The 21,991-nt window shown below is 39.2% G+C and overlaps 1 non-coding gene and 1 pseudogene across 1 annotated transcript; one reads left to right on the top strand and one right to left on the bottom strand.

Annotated features, from left to right (window-relative positions):
• Positions 1–1,709: 1,709 nt before the first annotated feature.
• LOC138425130 (chorionic somatomammotropin hormone 2-like) lies at positions 1,710–21,609 on the top strand (annotated as a pseudogene).
• LOC138426108 (U6 spliceosomal RNA) lies at positions 6,280–6,389 on the bottom strand. Its single transcript, XR_011251532.1, has one exon. It is a non-coding gene; the product is annotated as a U6 spliceosomal RNA (small nuclear RNA).
• Positions 21,610–21,991: the final 382 nt, after the last annotated feature.

The following is a 21,991-nucleotide window of genomic DNA, read 5'->3' as shown; positions in this document are numbered from 1 at the left end:
TTCAAAATGGCCCTGGGAAAACAGGAGAGTCCTACGAAAAAATGAAACTGTACCCCTATCTTTTACCATACAAAAAAATCAACTAAAAAGGGATTAAAAAGTTGAACATAAGACTTGAAGTGATTAAACCCCTAGAAGAAGACATCGAGGTAATCTTCTTGCTATCAGTCTTTGCAATGAGGTTTTGGGTTTCACACCAAAAGCAAAGGCAACAACTGCCAAAACAAACAAGTAAAATCCAATCAAACTCCAAAGAAAGGAACATCAAGAAAATCAAATGGCAATTTACAGATTGACAGAAGATATTTCCAAATCATATATTTGATAAAGGCTTAATATCCAAAAATACATGAGACATACAACTCAAGGGCAAAAAACCCCAAATAATTCAAAATTTTAATGGAGTGTAAGAAAAGTAAGAGTCTCAATAAATCTGAATATTAGACTGTAGATGAGAGACACAGCAAGGTTTTCCTTGTAGAACAGTAAAAGCCTGTGCCTTCCTGGCATTACTTTCTTCATCTCCACTCACTTGTTTGACAATTACAGTTCAATGTGTACGTTCTTCAGTCAATAGCAAACACCCCACAGTGAGCGATAATACATACTAAGAACAGCCCCATTGGGGAAAAAATATCCTAATATTTGCATATTTATTAATGAGGCATATCCAAAGGAAGGTAATTTCCAGAGTTTACCATGCCATTGTTTTCTATATTTCATTTCAAAATTGAGCTACCTAGTAAGGAAAATGAGTTAAGAGACCTCAATAACATATAGACAGAAAATCATTTTAAATGGGAGAATTAATGGTTATAATTTGGGAGTAATTTATTACTACTGTTGTAACTGTAGTCCTTTTGGTTCTCTACTGCATCCATTAATAATTTATTATAAATATTACTATCAACACAGGGACTGATGCTGCTGCTGCTGCTAAGTCGATTCAGTCATGTCCGCCTCTGTGTGACCCCATAGAAGGCAGCCCACCAGGCTCCTCTGTCCCTGGGATTCTCCAGGCAAGAACGCTGGAGTGGGTTGCCATTTCCTTCTCCAATGCATGAAAGTGAAAAGTGAAAGTGAAGTCGCTCAGTTGTGTCTGACCCTCAGGGACCTCATGGACTGTAGCCTACCAGGCTCCTGCACCCATGGGATTTTCCAGGTAAGACTGGATTTCCATTGCCTACTAAAGTAATAATGAATAGATAAAGACATAGAATATATTAGGCAAGAAGTGAAAGTATGGGAAGCCAGAAATGCTAGTGAAAGGCAGTATTGCCTTGAGAGGAAGGAAGGTTCTCAAAGTTTCTTGAAAGACAAAGATTGAGCCAGATATGAGAAATTAGCCTAATTTGTAAAGCAGAAACTCTACCAGAAGAAATTTAAGTTCATAAAAACATTATGATGCTAAAACCCAAAATGTAAACAGAGCATAGGGTAGGGTTGTGTATATAGACATTCAAAATTCTCCAATGTTTAGTGCATCAGGCTCTGAAGGACCACCCTCACTGAAGTATTTATTGCTCAACCTACAGGTACCAGCATGGAGAAAGAGCACTAATCCACAGGCAGTAGAACCCTACTTTTATGGCCTCATGGCTTTCCTTAAGAAGCATCCCATGCAGCAGATTTCCTCCATCCCATCCCATCAGGCTGACTCTCCTCAGTCAACAGGAGTCCTCACCCCCTGGAATCATTTTGCAATCCCCATGGCTCCAGCTCCCAGCTTCCTTGGACACCTGTGGACTTACAACCCTGTCCGAGGTATGAAAGGCTGCAGCACGGCTTGTCTATGTGGTTCTCACTCCATTCAGACTGTCCCAGATTAGTGAGTTCACTCCCCAACTGCTTCAAATATCTCCCGCGTCCCAGTGGACGGCCATGGATGCGGGGATCTCTCCCCTGCACTTCAGCTCCGTCATCCCCGGGTGCAGGCTGGTTCCACTTGCTCTCCTCCTTCTTTCCCCCTCCTTGTTGTCCATTCTTTCCATTGCGTTGAGAAGTTCTATATGGATCCGGATATTCCTTCTCAGTAATCAGGGAGTCCTGCCAGTATTCACTTGGTCTTCTGTAACAACTGCTGCATCTTTAGACGTTCTTGATGCATCCGTGGAGAGAGGTGTACCCCACTTCTACCTACCCCTCCATCATCTTGTCCACCCCATTTGTGCACGTAGTAGAAATGAGTTTCCCTTTCTATTAAGTAACAATGCCAGCACCACAGATGTTTAACTTTTGCTTTATGAGGAGAACACAGGTAAGTTCCACTCTCTTCAGGTCAGTAGGACATTCAGTCGTGTCCCTCTCTGTGTGACCCCAGGGACTGCAGCATGCCAGGCTTCCCTGTACATCCCCGACTCCCAGAGCTTGTTCAATCTCATGATTAGATCATGAAGCTCAAACTTAGATCCTCACCTTATTAATTTTTTATACAGGAAAATATGTAACCTTTAAAAATCTCTCCCTATTTGTCCTGCCTTCCAGGCTTTGGCAACCATTTTTTTACTCTGACTTCCTTTTTTTTTTTTTTTTGTTTTTGAAACTCCTTATAGTTGAGATCATATTGCATTTGTCTTTCTCTGACTTAGTTTACTTAGTGTAATGCCCTCCAGTTTCATCCATGTAGCCACAAATGGAAGGATTTCTTTCTAATCTAATGGCTAAATAATATTTACCTATATATGTCACGTCACATTGTTTTAATCCAGTCACCTGTTGAAAGATACTCAGGTTGTGCCTATACCAAGGCTACTGTAAATAATGCTGCAATGAACATGGGAATACAGATCTCTCTTTGAGACAATGATTTCATTTCCTTTGACTACATATCCAGAAGTAGGATAATGGATCACATAAACGTTCTCTTTTAAATTTCTTGAATAACCTCCACAGTGTGTTTCCATGGGAGTTTCACCAGTATACATACCTCTCAACAGTGCATAAGCACTCCTTTTTCTCTTCATCCTCAATAACATTTGTCATTTCTTCCATTTTTGGTACTAGACATTCAGACAGGTAAATGGTGATATCTCTTGTGTTTTGATTTGCATTTCCTTTGATTATTAGTGATGCTGAGCATCTTGTCATACACCTTTTGATTGTCTATATGGCTTATTTGTGGGAAAACATCTATCCTTTAAAGATGTAGCATACATTATGTTTACTATATTCCAATATATGAAACTGAGTTGCCTAGCTGTATATCAACAACAAACTATCTGAAAGTGGAATAAAGGAAACAATTCCATTTACTATTTCATCACAGAAAGATAAAACACTTAGAAATAAACTTAGGAAGGTGTTGAAAGATTTTATGCAAAACCTTTAAGACATTGATAAGAGAAATTTTAAAAGAGTTAAAAATATGTAAAGCTAGGTTTTCAATTCAATGTGTTTCCTGAGGTAGGATTTGTATTACTATAAACTTCCCTCTTAGAACTGCTTTTGTGCATCCTCTAGGTTTTAGATCATCATGTTTTCATTGTTCTTTGTTTCTAGGAATGTTTTGATTTCCCCTATTTCTATAGTAATCTGTTCATGATTTGGAAATGTGTTGTTTAATCAACATGTGTTTGTGTTCTTTATCGTTTTTTTTCCTATAATCGATATCTAGTATGATAGTACTCTTGCCTGGAAAATCCCTTGGATGGAGGAGCCTGGTAGGCTGCAGTCCATGGGGTTCCCAAGAGGTGGACACAATTGAGCGACTTCACTTTCAGTTTTCACTTTCATGCATTGGAGAAGGAAATGGCAACCAACTCCAGTGTTCTTGCCTGGAGAATCCCAGGGACAGAGGAGCCTGGTGGACTGCCGCTTATGGGGCTGCACAAAGTTGGACAAGACTGAAGCGAGTTAGCAGCAGCAGCAGTATCATAGTGTTGTGGTCAGAGAAAAATTTGATATAATTTCAATTTCCTTAAATGTACTGAGGTTTGATTTGTGACCCAAGATGAGGAGAATGTTCCGTGTGCACTTGAGAAAAGAGTGTATTCTTCTGCATTTGAATGGAATGTGCTAAAGATATCAATCAGGTCTGTTTGCTCTAATATTTCCTTTTGGGCTTATTTTTCTTTCTTAACTTTCTGTTTTCTTGATCTGTCCATTGGCATAGGTGTGGTGTTAACATGCCCTACTATTATTGTGTTACTGTTAATTTCTCCTTTTTGTCAGTTAGTATTTACCATATGTATTGAGGTGCTCTTATGTAGTGTACAAAAATAGTTAAAATTGTTGTGCCTTTTTATCAGGATGATCCCGTGATCATTTGGCAGTGTCCTTCTTAATCTCTTATAATAGTTTTGTTTTTAAGGTGTATTTTTTCTGATACAAGAATTGCCAATCCGGCAATCTTTTGATTTCCATTTGCATGAAACATCTTTTTCCATCCTCTCACTTTCGGTCTGTATCTGTCTCTAGGACTGAAGTGGATGTCTTGTGGACAGCATATATATGGTTCTTGTTTTTGTATCCATTCAGCCAGTCTGTGTCTTTTGGTGAGAATTGAGGAAGATAATAGCAAAAAAGACAACTGATAAAGGATTACTTACCAAAATACAAGCATCTCAAACAACTCAGTCATCAAAAGCAAAAGCAAAAACTGCAAAAATAAACTAGTGAGACCACATCAAACTCAGAACTTTCTGCATAGTAAAGGAAGCCATCCATAAAATGAAATGACAACCTATGGAATGAAAAAAAATATATATTTGCAAATCACATATTTGGTAAGGGCTTCATATCCAAGTATATATAAGAGACTCATGCAACTCAATTTTGAAAGAAATCAAACAACCCAAATTATTAAATAAGCAGAGGAAGAGTAAGTGTTTTGAAAAATCTGAAGAGTAGACTGTAGATGAGAGACACTGTAAGTTTTTCCTTCCAGAACAGAAGCCTGTGTCTTCCTGGCATTGCTTTCTTTATCTCCAATCACCTGTTTGGTGATTGGAGTTCACAGTATACATCCTTCATTCAATAGCTATCACTCTACAATGAGCTATATGTGCTCAGAATAACCTTATTAACTATAACAAACTAATAATTACATACTTAATCTTGAGGCATCTAAAATCCAAGGTGATTTTCAGGATTTTCTACCCCATTGTTTTCTATATTCTATTTCAAAATTGAAACACCTAGTACAGAAAAATGAGTATGGGACCTCAATAATACATGGATAGGAAGTCCATTAAAACTGGGAGCATTACTGGATTATATTTGGGGGGGAATGTATTATTACTAATACTATTATAATTTTATTCCCTTTAATTCTCTGCTATACTAGTGGATATTTACTTAAAATAGTAGTACCAAAAGAGAGGCACATAGTCTCAAGTTACAGTAGATTGAGAAAGACAAAGCTTATGAGGCAGGATGTGAAATCACAGAAAATTATCAACAATATCAAAACAAGGGGAAGTACTGACTAGAAAAAGCAGAGTTCTCTAATTTTTTGGAGACAACACAAGCAAGCAAGATGTGAGCCAACCAGCTTAAACTGTGTATCAGAAACCGCACCAGAAGGAAAATGATGTTCATAAAAATATGCTGATGCTAAACGCCAAAATCCAGACAGTAAGAGAATAGGGTAGGGTTTATGTAGATGCTGAAAATTACTCAGAGAGGTAGACATGGAAGCAAGTACACGAATGAGTGTCAGAAAGATCAAAGCACAAAAGTGTCAGAAAAATAAATCGTAAAGGGACTTGGTAGTCTGATCAAAAGAATAAGAGAATCAAATGAGAAAACCAAAATATGAAGACTTGTATACGTGAGAATGCTCAAGAGAAAAAATTTCGGCCTTAGTGAGCAGTAAACAGAAGCCTCCAGCATCTGGAACAAAAACCCTGGGCAGGACTCATGACTGCGCTTCTGGGAACAGGCTCAGTTTCAAAGTTTGGGCACTATACCACCTAAAAGCGAACACAGACAAGGATTATAGCTTGCTATGGCACGGAATTATGACAGTAGTGTTTGTTAGTTTACTTTTCTCATTCAACTATAATGTTAATGAATCACTAACCAATGATAATTGACACCATCAGTTTCTAGTCAGATCCTCTTTAGTCACACAATGGATATGTGAACCTGTTATATGATCCCTAATAACAGTTTTTATAATTGAATTTATTGATGTTTAATTGAAAGGGACTTGCTTTACAATACTGTACTGCTTTCAGCCAAACATCAGCATGAATCAGCTATAGGTATGCCTATGTGCCCTGCTCTTGAACCTCCTTGCCACCTTCCTTCCCATCCCAACCCTCGAAGCTGTTACAGAAAAACATGGAAGGCTTCACAAATTTGTGTGTCATCCTTGGGCAGGGGCCATGCTAATCTTCTCAGTATTATTCCAATTTTTAAATATATGTGCTATCAAGGCAACACATGAATAAGAATGGGCAGAATGTCATGAAAACATGTGTAATATCACATAAGAAATGAATCGCCAGTCCAGGTTCAATATAGGATCCTTAGGCTGGTGCACTGGGATGACCCGGAGGGATGGTATGGGGAGGGAGGTGGGAGGGAGGTTCAGGATGGGGAATATGTGTACACCCGCAGCAGATTCATTGTGATATGTGGCAGAACCAATACAACATTGTAAAGTAATTAGCCTCCAAATAAAAAAATTTAAATTAAAACTAAATATTTGAGATAAAATATTAAAAAAAAACAATTTAACAGGAAAAATAATATAGTTAGTCATCTACCAATACATGATCAATTACATTAGGAATTAGGGTATTCTGCTATATTTACTGCCTCTTATAAAATCTCATTTATAAGGTCCAAAGTTTCATGAAGGAATTAAGCATATATTTATGCATAGCACATGGATACCTGCACACAAATACGTTTATGTTATATAAGCTATTATTCTCTTTGCCTGTCACAATAAGCTTTTAATTGATGAGAGAGATAGTCCCAAATTTCTCCAACTTGTAAGTCTCCTTTTTGAGAACCACTTCTTTTATTTCATCATCTAATTTTAAATACGCATTTTATTCTTAGTTACCATGCCCCTTTAAAATAACTAAAAGCAGAGAAAACCTAGTAAATGCTGATATCTTATCCTTCACTAATTTATCACTCTTCTGGTAAATCGGGAAAAGAATGATGTTCAGATCTCATTCAGGAGGATAAAATCTCTATTTTATCAGTTCTCTTGTCCAAACTCAGTTCTTGCTCACTTCAGTCTTAAATTCTGCTTACTTACAAAGGACAGACAGGAAAAGGAATATTAAAATCACGCTAGCAAGAGTCTATGATTTTATGCTTCTGCTGGCCAAAGGTAGGGCCAGGAATAATTTCTGAAATATTACAATACATCACGGAAGCATGAAGGTCTAGCTCTGCTGTCAAAGAAGAGATGCTTGGAGGTGGTTCAAAACCTAAGCTCCGTGGGTTGTCAGGATGTACTCCCGACCAGACAGGTAGATTTTGTCCCTAAATAGTCAACGTCAGGAAGAGACAGGCCTTGTTTTCAGAGCCAATGATGTTGTCTTGGGTGTTGACCAGGTAATATTCTTTTTTTTTTTTTTTTTTTTTTGCCTTTTTTATTTATTTATTTTTTTTAGTATTTTTTTTTTTAAATTTTAAAATCTTTAATTCTTGCATGCATTCCCAAACATGAACCCCCCTCCCACCTCCCTCCCCATAACATCACTCTGGGTTATCCCCATGCAGCAGCCCCAAGCATGCTGCATCCTGTGTCAGACATAGACTGGCGATTCAATTCTTACATGATAGTGCACACGTTAGAATGCCATTCTCCCAAATCATCCCACCCTCTCCCTCTCCCTCTGAGTCCAAAATTCCGTTATACACATCTGTGTCTTTTTTGCTGTCTTGCATACAGGGTCATCATTGCCATCTTTCTAAATTCCATATATATGTGTTAGTATACTGTATTGGTGTTTTTCTTTCTGGCTTACTTCACTCTGTATAATCGGCTCCAGTTTCATCCATCTCATCAGAACTGATTCAAATGAATTCTTTTTTACGGCTGAGTAATACTCCATTGTGTATATGTACCACAGCTTTCTTATCCATTCATCTGCTGATGGACATCTAGGTTGTTTCCATGTCCTGGCTATTATAAACAGTGCTGCGATGAACATTGGGGTACATGTGTCTCTTTCAATTCTGGTTTCCTCGGTGTGTATGCCCAGAAGTGGGATTGCTGGGTCATAAGGTAGTTCTATTTGCAATTTTTTTAAGGAATCTCCACACTGTTCTCCATAGTGGCTGTACTAGTTTGCATTCCCACCAACAGTGTAGGAGGGTTCCCTTTTCTCCACACCCTCTCCAGCATTTATTGCTTGCAGATTTTTGGATCGCAGCCATTCTGACTGGTGTGAAGTGGTACCTTATTGTGGTTTTGATTTGCATTTCTCTAATAATGAGTGATGTTGAGCATCTTTTCATGTGTTTGTTAGCCATCCGTATGTCTTCTCTGGAGAAATGTCTATTTAGTTCTTTGGCCCATTTTTTGATTGGGTCGTTTATTTTCCTGGAATTGAGCTGCATAAGTTGCTTGTATATTTTTGAGATTAGTTGTTTGTCAGTTGCTTCATTTGCTATTATTTTCTCCCATTCAGAAGGCTGTCTTTTCACCTTGCTTATATTTTCCTTTGTTGTGCAGAAGCTTTTAATTTTAATTAGATCCCATTTGTTTATTTTTGCTTTTATTTCCAGCATTCTGGGAGGTGGATCATAGAGGATCCTGCTGTGATTTATGTCAGAGAGTGTTTTGCCTATGTTCTCCTCTAGGAGTTTTATAGTTTCTGGTCTTACATTTAGATCTTTAATCCATTTTGAGTTTATTTTTGTGTGCGGTGTTAGAAAGTGATCTAGTTTCATTCTTTTACAAGTGGTTGACCAGTTTTCCCAGCACCACTTGTTAAAGAGATTGTCTTTACTCCATTGTATATTCTTGCCTCCTTTGTCAAAGATAAGGTGTCCATATGTATGTGGATTTATCTCTGGGCTTTCTATTTTGTTCCATTGATCTATATGTCTGTCTTTGTGCCAGTACCATACTGTCTTGATGACTGTGGCTTTGTAGTAGAGCCTGAAGTCAGGCAAGTTGATTCCTCCAGTTCCATTCTTCTTTCTCAAGATTGCTTTGGCTATTCGAGGTTTTTTGTATTTCCATACAAATCTTGAAATTATTTGTTCTAGTTCTGTGAAAAATGTGGCTGGTAGCTTGATAGGGATTGCATTGAATTTGTAAATTGCTTTGGGTAGTATACTCATTTTCACTATATTGATTCTTCCGATCCATGAACATGGTATATTTCTCCATCTATTAGTGTCCTCTTTGATTTCTTTCATCAGTGTTTTATAGTTTTATATATATATAGGTCTTTAGTTTCTTTAGGTAGATATATTCCTAAGTATTTTATTCTTTTCGTTGCAATGGTGAATGGAATTGTTTCCTTAATTTCTTTTTCTACTTTCTCATTATTCGTGTATAGGAATGCAAGGGATTTCTGTGTGTTGATTTTATATCCTGCAACTTTACTATATTCATTGATGAGCTCTAGTAATTTTCTGGTGGAGTCTTTAGGGTTTTCCATGTAGAGGATCATGTCATCTGCAAACAGTGAGAGTTTTACTTCTTCTTTTCCAATTTGGATTCCTTTTATTTCTTTTTCTGCTCTGATTGCTGTGGCCAAAACTTCCCGAGCTCTGTTGAATAGTAGCGGTGAAAGTGGACACCCTTGTCTTGTTCCAGACTTTAGGGAAAATGCTTTCAATTTTTCACTATTGAGGATAATGTTTGCTGTGGGTTTGTCATATATATCTTTTATTATGTTGAGGTATGTTCCTTCTATTCCTGCTTTCTGGAGAGTTTTTATCATAAATGGTTGTTGAATTTTGTCAAAGGCCTTCTCTGCATCTATTGAGATAATCATATGGTTTTTATTTTTCAATTTGTTAATGTGGTGAATTACATTGATTGATTTACGGATATTGAAGAATCCTTGCATCCCTGGGATAAAGCCCACTTGGTCATGGTGTATGATCTTTTTAATGTGTTGTTGGATTCTGATTGCTAGAATTTTGTTGAGGATTTTTGCATCTATGTTCATCAGTGATATTGGCCTGTAGTTTTTTTTTTTGTAGTATCTTTGTCAGGTTTTGGTATTAGGGTGATGGTGGCCTCATAGAATGAGTTTGGAAGTTTACGTCCCAGTGCAATTTTCTGGAAGAGTTTGAGGAGGATAGGTGTTAGCTCTTCTTGAAATTTTTGGTAGAATTCAGCTGTGAAGCAGTTTGGACCTGGTCTTTTGTTTGCTGGAAGATTTCTGATTACAGTTTCAATTTCTGTGCTTGTGATGGGTCTGTTAAGATTTTCTATTTCTTCCTGGTTCAGTTTTGGAAAATTGTACTTTTCTAAGAATTTGTCCATTTCTTCCACGTTGTCCGTTTTATTGGCATACAACTGCTGATAGCAGTCTCTTATGACCCTTTGTATGTCTGTGTTGTCTGTTGTGATCTCTCCATTTTCATTTCTAATTTTATTGATTTGATTTTTCTCTCTTTGCTTCTTAATGAGTCTGGCTAATGGTTTGTCAATTTTATTTATCCTTTCAAAGAACCAGCTTTTGGCTTTGTTGATTTTTGCTATGGTCTCTTTTGTTTCTTTTGCACTTATTTCTGCCCTAATTTTTAAGATTTCTTTCCATCTACTAACTCTGGGGTTCTCCAATTCTTCCTTTCTAGTTGCTTTAGGTGGAGAGTTAGGTTATTTATTTGACTTTTTTCTTATTTCTTGAGGTATGCCTGTATTGCTATGAACTTTCCTCTTAGCACTGCTTTTATAGTGTCCCACAGGTTTTGGGTTGTTGTGTTTTCATTTTCATTCGTTTCTATGCATATTTTGATTTCTTTTTTGATTTCTTCTGTGATTTGTTGGTTATTCAGAAGTGTGTTGTTCAACCTCCATATGTTGGAATTTTTAATAGTTTTTTCTCCTGTAATTGAGATTTAATCTTAATGCATTATGGTCAGAAAAGATGCTTGGAATGATTTCCATTTTTTTGAATTTATTAAGTTTAGATTTATGGCCCAGGATGTGATCTATCCTGGAGAAGGTTCCATGAGCACTTGAGAAAAAGGTGAAATTCATTGTTTTGGGTTGAAATGTCCTATATATATCAATTAGGTCTAACTGATCTAATGTATCATTTAAAGTTTGTGTTTCTTTGTTAATTTTCTGTTTAGTTGATCTGTCCATAGGTGTGAGTGGGGTATTAAAGTCTCCCACTATTATTGTGTTATTGTTGATTTCCCCTTTCATACTTGTTAGCATTTGTCTTACATATTGTGGTGCTCCTATATTGGGTGCATATATATTTATAATTGTTATATCTTCTTCTTGGATTGTTCCTTTGATTATTATGTAGTGGCTTTCTTTGTCTCTTTTCACAGCCTTTGTTTTAAAGTCTATTTTATTGGATATGAGTATTGCCACTGCTGCTTTCTTTTGGTCTCTATTTGCGTGGTATATCTTTTTCCAGCCCTTCACTTTCAGTCTGTATGTGTCCCTTGTTTTGAGGTGGATCTCTTGTAAGCAGCATATAGAGGGGTCTTGTTTTTGTATCCATTCTGCCAGTCTTTGTCTTTTGGTTGGGGTGTTCAACCCATTTACGTTTAAGGTAATTATTGATAAATATGATCCCGTTACCATTTACTTTATTGTTTTGGGTTCGGGTTTATACAACATTTTCGTGTTTCCTGTCTAGAGAATATCCTTTAGAATTTGTTGGAGAGCTGGTTTGGTGGTGCTGAATTCTCTCAGCTTTTGCTTGTCTGTAAAGCTTTTGATTTCTCCTTCGTATCTGAATGAGATCCTTGCTGGGTACAGTAATCTGGGCTGTAGGTTATTTTCTTTCATCACTTTAAGTATGTCTTGCCATTCCCTCCTGACCTGAAGAGTTTCTATTGAAAGATCAGCTGTTATCCTTATGGGAATCCCCTTGTGTGTTATTTGTTGTTTTTCCCTTGCTGCTTTTAATATTTGTTCTTTGTGTTTGATCTTTGTTAATTTGATTAATATGTGTCTTGGGGTGTTTTGCCTTGGGTTTATCCTATTTGGAACTCTCTGTGTTTCTTGGACTTGGGTGATTATTTCCTTTCCCATTTTAGGAAAGTTTTCAGCTATTATCTCCTCAAGGATTTTCTCATGATCTTTCCTTCTGTCTTCTTTTGGGACTCCTATAATTCGAATGTTGGAGCGTTTCATATTGTCCGGGAGGTCTCTGAGATTGTCCTCATTTCTTTTAATTCGTTTTTCTAGTTTCCTCTCTCATTCATTCATTTCTACCATTCTATCTTCTATTTCACTAATCCTATCTTCTGCCTCTGTTATTCTACTATTTGTTGCCTCCAGAGTGTTTCTGATCTCATGTATTGTGTTATTCATTATATTTTGACTCTTTTTTATTTCTTCTAGGTCCTTGTTAAACCTTTCTTGCATCTTCTCAATCCTTGTCTCTAGGCTATTTATCTGTGATTCCATTTTGATGTCAAGATTTTGGATCATTTTCACTATCAATATTCGGAATTCCTTCTCAGGTAGATTCCCTACTTCTTCCTCTTTTGTTTGGTTTGGTGGGCAACTCTCCTGTTCCTTTACCTGCTGAGTATTCCTCTGTCTCTTCATCTTGGTTAAATTGCTGCGTTTGGGGTGGCCTTTTTATATTCTGGAAATTTGTGGAGTTCTCTTTATTATGGAGCTTCCTCACTTTGGGTGGGGTTCTATCAGTGGCTTGTCAAGGTTTCCTGGTTAGGGAGGCTTGTGTTGGAGTTCTGGTGGGTGGAGCTGGGTTTCTTCTCTCTGGAGTGCAGTGGAGTGACCCATAATGGGTTATGAGACATCAAAGGTTTTGGGATAATTTTGAGCTGCCTGTATATTGAAGCTCAGGGGAGTGTTCCTGTGTTGCTGGAGAATTTGTGTGGTATGTCTTGTTTTGGAACTTGTTGGCCCTTGGGTGGAGCTTGGTTTCGGTGTAGGTATGAAGGCATTTGATGAGCTCCTATTGCTTAATGTTCCCTGAATTCAAGAGTTCTCTAATGTTTTCAGGCTTTGGATTTAAGCCTCCTGCTTCCGGTTTTCAGTTTTATTTTTACAGTAGCCTCTAGACTTCTCCATCTATACTGCACTGATGATAAAACATCTAGGTTAAAGATGAAAAGTTTCTCCACATTGAGGGACACTCAGAGAGGTCCACTGAGTTACAAGGAGAAGAGAAGATGGAGGGGGTAGTTAGAGGTAACTGGAATGAGATGTAGTGAGATCAAAAGAGGAGAGAGCAAGCTAGCCAGTAGTCACTTCCTTATGTGCGCTCTATAGTCTGGACTGCTCAGAGGTATTTACAGAGTTATACGGGGAAGAGGAGAGGGAGGAAGTAGACAGAGGTGACCAGGAGGATAAGAGAGAGGAATGAGAAGGAGAGAGACAAATCCTGCCAGTAACCAGTTCCTTAGGTGTTCTCCACCGTCTGGAACACACAGAGATTCACAGAGTTGGATAGAGAAGGGATGGGGAGAAAGAGACAGAGGCCACCTGGTGGATAAAAAGGAGAGTCCAAAGGAGGAGAGAGTGGTCAAGCCAGTAATCTCGCTCTCAGGTAAACTTGGGTAGTGAAGTTTGGGTTTTTAAATGTACAAAATTGACAACAAAAACCTAAGAGCAAAGATTAAAAATCTAGAGTAGAGGTTGGATTTTCAAAGATACAATATTAAAGTAAAGCAGAAGGAAAAAGGAAGAAAGAAAAAAAAAAAGAATTATTTAAAAAAAGAAACAACTCCCCCCCAAAAAAAAACCCCACCAACAACCATCCAAAAACTATATATGGTGTTTGTCTTAAAAAAAAAAAAAACAGTCTTTTTTTAAAAATAGTAATAGTAGGTTATAGAAATAAAAATTAGAGGAGAAATAGAAGACTTAACAATTAAAAAAAGTTAGAAAAAAAAACCAAAAACAAACAAACAAACAAAAAAGGAATGATTTTAAAAATAGACAAAATATATCTGGCCCTTCTCTGATGTTATGGGCCATGTGGGATCACTTCCAAGGTGGTTCCCTCTGTTTAACTTCTTCTGTTTGCTGGTTTTTTAGGCTCACTAGTTCAGTCGCGCTGTGGGGAGGGGGGATGCTGCAAACAAATAGCACTGTCGTGTGCTCACAGTGTCTCAGCCCCGCTTGACCTGTCCCTTCTCGCGGCGCACAAACTGCTCCGGCTCTACGATGCTCAGCTGGGAACCATCTGGGGCCGGCCCTAGGCTGCGTGCACTTCCCCAGTCCAAGCCGCTCAGGTTCGGCGCTCAGGCAGCCCTCAGGGGCACAGATTCAGCTGGGACTGTGCTTTGTGCCCTTCCCAGGTCCGAGCAGCTCAGGAGTTTGGCGAGCGCGATCGCCGTGACTTGTCTCCTTTTCTGCCGCCGCTGCTCAGCTTTCTGGGTGGACTGCTGGCGCCCCCTGTGAGGCAGAGTGTGACTGTCCAGCACCCCCAGAAGTCTTAGCAAAGGAGCCTGCTTGCAATTAGGTAAGTCAAGTCTCTCCAGGTCTGCAATTGCCCCTTTCCAGTCCTTACAGCTCTGGCTGCCTGTCCCCGGCGGGGGATGATCTGCAGCCGGCTTTTTCCGTTCTGTCCTTCGTTCTGTGCTTGGTCCTGGCAGTGTCTTATGTTCGAGCTTTTCGCATGGTAGCTATCCCACAGTCTGGTTTGCTAGCCCAAGTTAGATCGTTCTGGTTGCACGTGGGGCATTCCTGCCCGATTCTTACAAAGCACTGCAGCCTGCGCCTCCCGCGCGTCCCTGCCCTGTCCCCACTTCCCAATGGTGGATGCAGGCGTCTGTGCTGCTTTTCCGCTGGGGGAGTTACTGTTGGGCTTGTAATCTATTGGTTTTAATTATTTATCTATTTTTCCTTCCTGTTATGTTGCCCTCTGTGTTTCCAAGGCTCATCACAGACTCGGCAGGGAGAGTGTTTCCTGGTGTTTGGAGACCTCTCTTTTTAAAATTCCCTTCCCGGGACGGGCTTCCCTTCCAGGGATGGAGCTCCCTCCCCACCTTCTTTGTCTCCTTTCTCGTCTTTTATATTTTTTCCTACCTGTTTTTGAAGACAATTGTCTGCTTTTCTGGTTGCCTGATGTCCTCTGCAAGCCTACAGAAGTTGTTTTGTGGAGTTTGCTCGGCGTTGAAATGTTCTTTTGAGGAATTTGTGAGGGAGAAAGTGGTCTTCCCGTCCTATTCCTCCGCCATCTTTTCCTCTCCCCGACCAGGTAATATTCTTGTATTACCATTTGGAGTTTTATTTGCTATTTTCTCAAAGAAACAAATGTAACGAGAGGATTAAAGATGCATAAAGGTAGAAGAGCTGTCAAGGTGCCTAGAAGAAAGGCTAGCCAGGAGAACCAGGCCCCACACTGATGACTGTCAGAGACTGTAACAGTGAGTGTTTTATAGACAGAGCAGAACAAGTGGATAAAACCAGTGTTCTCAGACCACTGCTGTTTTGCAGTCAAAGACAAAATATTTTTCTCTTTAAGGAGAGTCATCACAGCTCCTGCTGTATTCTGGTTACACACATGCAGATTTAGGGCCACTGGCATGTGTGATGTGACATCAGGAAGTGAACAGATGAGTAGTATTGGTGCCCAGTCACCTGCATCTGCTAATAATGGAAACTGGGGAAAACTACTTGCCCTCTCCAAGTCATCACATCTTCATTAACATAACTTGATGATCATAGTGAAGATTAAGGTTATCTCACAGGGTTCCTGTGAAACACAAATTTTAAGGGGTTTTAAAGCTTTCAGGAAAGTATCAAAGACATGCATGGGGTTACAAAGGTGAGTGAGCAGATCCAAGGTACAGTATCCTTTTACTGTTAGTATTCTCTCTGTACTCAATAATAGTTATCAGACAGTCTCGTGTTTACTCTTACCCCAGTGTGATGGTATACCACAGATAAACTGGACTTTTCTTGTCATTTCAGTGTCTAAAATTCAAGCATTAGTCAATGTAGAGTAAAAAAAAATTTCAAACTCCTAGAGGGCCTTGCTGTTCAGAGTCTGCAGAGTCCCAACATTAAACTGTCTTAAAAGAATGACCCAAACACTCTGGCTCAGATTTAGTTCCAAATGTTTGCAGAGCACAGAAGTACTTATGGGAGCAATTCAAAAATACAGGGAGTAACCTACTTATCCAACTGTCTATCTGTGCAAATACGATCATCCATCTAAATTTACACAGAAGGCGCTCCTATCCCACCCCAGCTTCTACAGCAACAAGTCCTGCTCACAGCAACAGGAAAGAGAAGGCTTTCTTCCACAGGATGGATTGGATAACCTTAGGTGACTAGATCATTTCAGAATGGCTCATGGTTTTATTTAAACAGGGTCCTGCCTTCTGCTGCTGCTGGTCATGTCAAATCTGCTCCTGTGCCCAGGCAACCCATGCCCCTCCTGCGGGCCTGACGTGTTTGCCACCTCCCTGAGATCCCCTACAGACTTGTTTATCAAAGTTGCCTGGCTATCCCATGACTTCCATAACCGTTCCACAATAATGTTCCAGGAGTTTGTAAGTACTATGGTAGTGGTGGTTTAGTTGCTCAATCATGTTCGACTCTTGCGACCTCGTGGACTGTAGCCTGCCAGGCTCTCAGAAGGAAACTTCCCTAAGTGATGGGGCTAGACTATCCTTTAAACAAGAAGGCTGCAGAAGCATACTCTCTCGGTCAAAGAAGCCGTCAGTTCGTAAGATGTGGAAATGGAAGAAAGGATCAGTTTTGTGAAATCTCAAAGTTTCCTAAGAAGTGCAATAAATTGTTCAATTTCCTTTCATTCATTTTCTTTTTTAAATAAGCAAAATAAATGATTTTGTATTTGTCAGGTAGGAATGCCATAAAAGAATACAATAGACTCTGAGAAATAAACAACAGAAATTTATTTCCTCACAGTCCAGGGGCTAGAAGTCCAAGATCAGGGTGCCAGCAAGGTGAGGTTCTGGTAAGGACTCTTTCTTCCCAGGCTGGCTTCTCCGTGAGTCCTCACAAAGGGTGGGGGGTAGGGAAGAGAGATAGATGAAAAGACACAGAGACACAGAGAGAATTCTCTGGTGTTTCGCTTCATGAAGACACTAAGCCTATTGGATGAGTGTTCCACCCAAGAGCTCATTTACCATTAACGGGCTTCACTGGTGGCTCAGATGGTAAAGAATCTGCCTGCAACATGAGAAACTTGGGTTCTATCCCTGGGTCTGGAAGATTCCCTGGAGAAGGGAATGGCAAGCCACTCCAGTATTCTTGCCTGACAAATCCCATGGACAGAGGAATCTGGTGGGTTATAGACCATGGGATCCCAAAAAGTCAGAATCCTTTTCGAAACACAGTATTTCGGCAGTTAGGGCTCTAACAGATGAATTTGAAGAATACACATTCAGTCCACAATACTACCTGACACAAAGCACTTTTAGGTGGGACTGGGGAAAGGAAGCATATTGATTTTCTGGTCCTTCAAAGTCTCCGTGGGCTTTCTTCTCCAGGCTCAGAGTAATAGCCAATAAATGAGAACTGCTCTGCAGTGAGAAGGCAATGGCAACCCACTCCAGTACTCTTGCCTGGAAAATCGGATGGATTGAGGAGCCTGGTAGGCTACAGTATATGTGGTCCCCAAGAGTCGGACACGACTGAGCGACTTCATTTTCACTTTTCACTTTCATGCATTTGAGAAGGAAATAGCAACCCACTCTAGTGTTCTTGCCTGGAGAATGTCAGGGACGGGGGAGCCTGCTGGGCTGCGGTCTATGGGGTCGCACAGAGTTGGACACGACTGAAGCGACTTAGCAGCAGCAGCAGCTCTGCAGTGAACTGGGTGGATGGAACATTTTAAACAAAGCTGAATCCTGCTCATAAAAACGAATACTTGCAGTTCTTTTAAAGCTACATATTATTGTTTTAAGATTTTCAGTGAATAGGTTTCCAGCTACAATAGAAGGGGTGTTTACAATTGGAAACAGCTATTCTCTTTCTGAGGAAGGTATTTGGAAGTTTTATGTTAATTCTTTTAGGTCAATCAGGGAGCACACATAGGACAGACAGCTAATAAACGGCGGTGCTAAAGGTTTCTATTAAATTCACATAGTTCTTTTTACTCACTAGATATCCTTTCGTCCTCCATTTTGACTGTCCTTTCTTTTTTCCAACTCTTCCAGGTAAACAAGAGATTAAGTGGTTAAATATAGGTGCATGGATGCATTCTAAGTCATTTCAGTTGTGTCCAATCTTTGCAATCCTACTGACTGTAGCCCAACAGGCTCCTCTGTCCATAGGACTGGCCAAGTAAGAATACTGGAGTATGCTGCTGTACCCTCTTGCAAGGGATGCTCCTCATCTAGGGATCAAACCTGAGTCTTCTTATATCTCCTGCATTGGCAGGAATGTTCTTTACCACTACCGTCCCCTGGGAAGCACCAAATATTGGTACATACATACTAGATTTGGTTCAAATAGTAAAAAAAAAAAAAAAAAAGATAAAACAGAGAAGGGAAAAGGTTAAATTTAGAAAAGTTGTATCTAAAATCATTTTTATAGAGACAATGTATAGAAAAGGAGAAAAAGAATGACTTTTTGTGATGACCCACCACTAAAAAAAATTCACGTCTATCAAAGATGCTAATGTTCTGTTAATGGGTTCATCTAATGAATGCCCAACAACACTAACTAATTGCCTGATCACTTTCAGAATGAAACATATGCCCAGGGCAAACTGTACCATATCAATGCTGCCAACAGCTGCCAAACCAATGCCTTCGATTTTCCAAAGATAGATATAAAGCCCACCAGCTGAACGTGAGTCTTTCACCTGGGTTTTTCACCGTTTCAGATGAGACACTATGTAGATTACCAGACGTCAGATCATTAGACGTTATGGTAACTGTACATGCAGAAAAAGGTGGAGGAACCATAAGCAATTGAAGAGAAATTATATTATGCAGTTCATGAAGCATGAGCAAAATCAAGGGATGACTAGAGATTTGTAGTAGCAAGATAGATAACAGATCTATAAATTGTCCATGCAGACAACTTTAGTTCAACCAATGCATTAGACACAAGATTGCAGCTATTATTCTGGATGGAAACAGGAAATGAATGGGAACTTCCATGTGTAAAATATAAGATTGCAAAATTCATGAATATAAAGAAACACACCCCAGTTTGAGTCCTCCCTGTTACTAGTGACTCCTACTTTGCAATCCTATACTGCACCACCCGAGCCCTCGCATCTGCCTTTCAAGGCTCTCCTCATTCTGCTTGCACTTCTCTGATATGTCCTTCATTTGTCATTCTCAATGACTCCTCTGTCACCTTTTATTCTTAATTTGTACGTCTCCCCCACAATGACCTGTCTAACATTGCTTTGCTTCTCATGGCCGCAAAAATTGCCTCTGATCTGAGGACCACACAGTTTACATATCAAGCCTCAATCATTTGTTGCAGCTCCAAATTTTCACAGTTATAATCTCTCCTTTCTGATTTCCTGCATTATCGTTCCTCCTAACGTAATTTAAAATATTTTCACATGCATCCCCCCTTAAAATACTATCTTCTCTCTCTACAACCTTCTTAATGATACCAGCATTGTTTTCCTCTGTCAAGCTCACTAATAATGAGGGTGAACAAGTAAAGGAAAAAAGACAAAGAGGAAGAAGAGGGGGGATTGTTCAATAAGCTTAAATTTAAAGTTTATTGAGAGTTACTACATGGCTCACATTTTACTAAGCACTTTATGTGCATTACTATATTTAATCCTATTCAGTTTTCTGTTCTTTACCAGTAAGACAGTTCATGGCTGTAAAGAAATCAAGCATATTAACTAGAGATCTTCAGGCCCCGGGATTTTCAGGCTCAATTCTGCAAGTAGTACTGAACTAGGGGGGAAAACCCTCCATCCCACTGATGCTGTTACTAAGACAATGCTGTGCCATTTTCTGCCCGGAAACATGTCAACAAAACAGACTCCTCTGAATCAGCAGGGAGCTGGTGTTGGGATCAGTTGAGGAGAGAAGCCTGTTTAGGAATGCCATGTCTTCTTCCTTGTCTCTTTGTTGTAATATCATAAAACAATTACCGATCAAAAATCAATACGAAGGACTCATTTGATTCATTAATACAAATGAATCACTGGGTGACAGTGATGTGGGCACAGGTGGAATCCCTCTTTCCTGGGTCAGGCACTGCAGGCACGTACTGACTTGCCATAAATACTTAGATTCTCTCACGCAAATATACAAACACAGAAGAACTCACTGAGTGGTGGTAGAATTTCAGAGGAAATTGAAAAATCTTCATGTTATATAGAACTCATCAGAAGAATTAGTTTCTAAAATAACCTAGATTGTTATATTTCAGCAAACTGTGAACGAACAGCTAATTTTTTATACTTTTGCAAGTTTTACTGCCTTCAAAAATCTTTGCATGCACATAGGAATAACCAAAAGTTGTTTAGGTTAGCTGCTCTGAGCAAAGACCACATGTTACCAAAACCACTCAATTATGATTATTTTAATGAGACTGTTTCTTATGGTTGCTTAGAATGAAATCATTACTAAGTGGGCATTCGTGCTACTGTACTCCTGGAATAATCCTCTGTATCATCTAGTCATGGAGCTGCAGAGAATGAAAGAATTGCCAGAGACTTTCGTATCAAACACCGAGGAGATTGAGGACATGTCAGAGAGACTTCAAACATTCTTAGAGAGTCATTTCAGGAAGGTGAGCATCCTGCAGAGGGCTTTCTTGCTTTGTTCATGAATGAAAGAGGTGACCTCTGTAATGCATAAGGAGTTTGGAAATATCTCATTTTATAAGAAAAAGATTCATGACTTCTATATGCTAGACTGCTACTACATAAAGCAGGAGCCTAGTCATTCACAGTGATAGATTCTACTGTGAAGGAATCAGAATTTTACTGCAATTTTTGACGTGTGCAGCCTTTCCTGCATTGCACACAATTCCACCAAAAGCTTTCCTCTTCCTGGGCACAGGTGGTTGAAATATTTTCAAGAGTAATAGCACTAGAGAACTGAATTTCCAAGATCAGCATTTTTCTTTAAAGTAACCCAGGACATATGCTATTGAAGTCCCAGTTTTCTTCTTCCTCTGTTCTCCTCAAATCAAAGGATGAGAGGGGGAAGGAAGAAAAGAGAAATTTAAAACTAAACTGGAGTTAGTATCTACTTTTCAGATTTCTAATAGTTTTCTCATAAGCTGGCTCCAAAATCCATATATAGAGAGTTTTATATACATATGTCTTCCCCAAATCTTTATTTGATAATTAGAACAAAAGATAAGCAAATACTAGTAAAATGCATAAGAAGTCATTATCATTTGGGTATTTAGATTATTGCTCCAGCCCTGATGATGATTCGCGATGATCCCATTGTCTGGTCAGATATCCCATACGTGAAGTCCAGCAATGAAAATGCTGTCATTCTGAATTTTATAACCTGTTCCACTGCCTGTGCAGGGATTCACGTAAAGTTGACATGTACTTCAAGATCCTGGCATGCCGAGCCCTCAAAACGTGCTAAATCCACAGCCATCCCATCCAGCTCTGAGGTGGTCATAATGATCTATCCCATAGCAAGCTTCTTTGAAATTTACAGCTTTTTAATGCATGCTCTGTGAAATGGGTCTCTTGTTAAAAAAATAAACACAGACTCTGCAGAGATGTCAAAATCTAAGAGGGCAATTTCTTAACATTTCTTATCTTCCTTTAAGAGTAAATCAAAAGAAAATCCACCCCTACAACTGAGAGAATGAAGCGCCTATTACAAGTAGTCCCAAATAGCAGATCCTGGCATTACAAAGAAGACCATTAAGAGATTATGTAAAAGTCACAGTCAATTATTCTGGGTCAAGTTATTAGAATCAAAGAATTAGACAATTCTTCATGGTTCTGGTCATGCTACC

This window comes from Ovis canadensis, chromosome 20 (assembly GCF_042477335.2).
Source record: "Ovis canadensis isolate MfBH-ARS-UI-01 breed Bighorn chromosome 20, ARS-UI_OviCan_v2, whole genome shotgun sequence".
NCBI lineage: Eukaryota > Metazoa > Chordata > Mammalia > Artiodactyla > Bovidae > Ovis > Ovis canadensis.
This window is presented reverse-complemented; position numbering and strand designations above follow the sequence as displayed.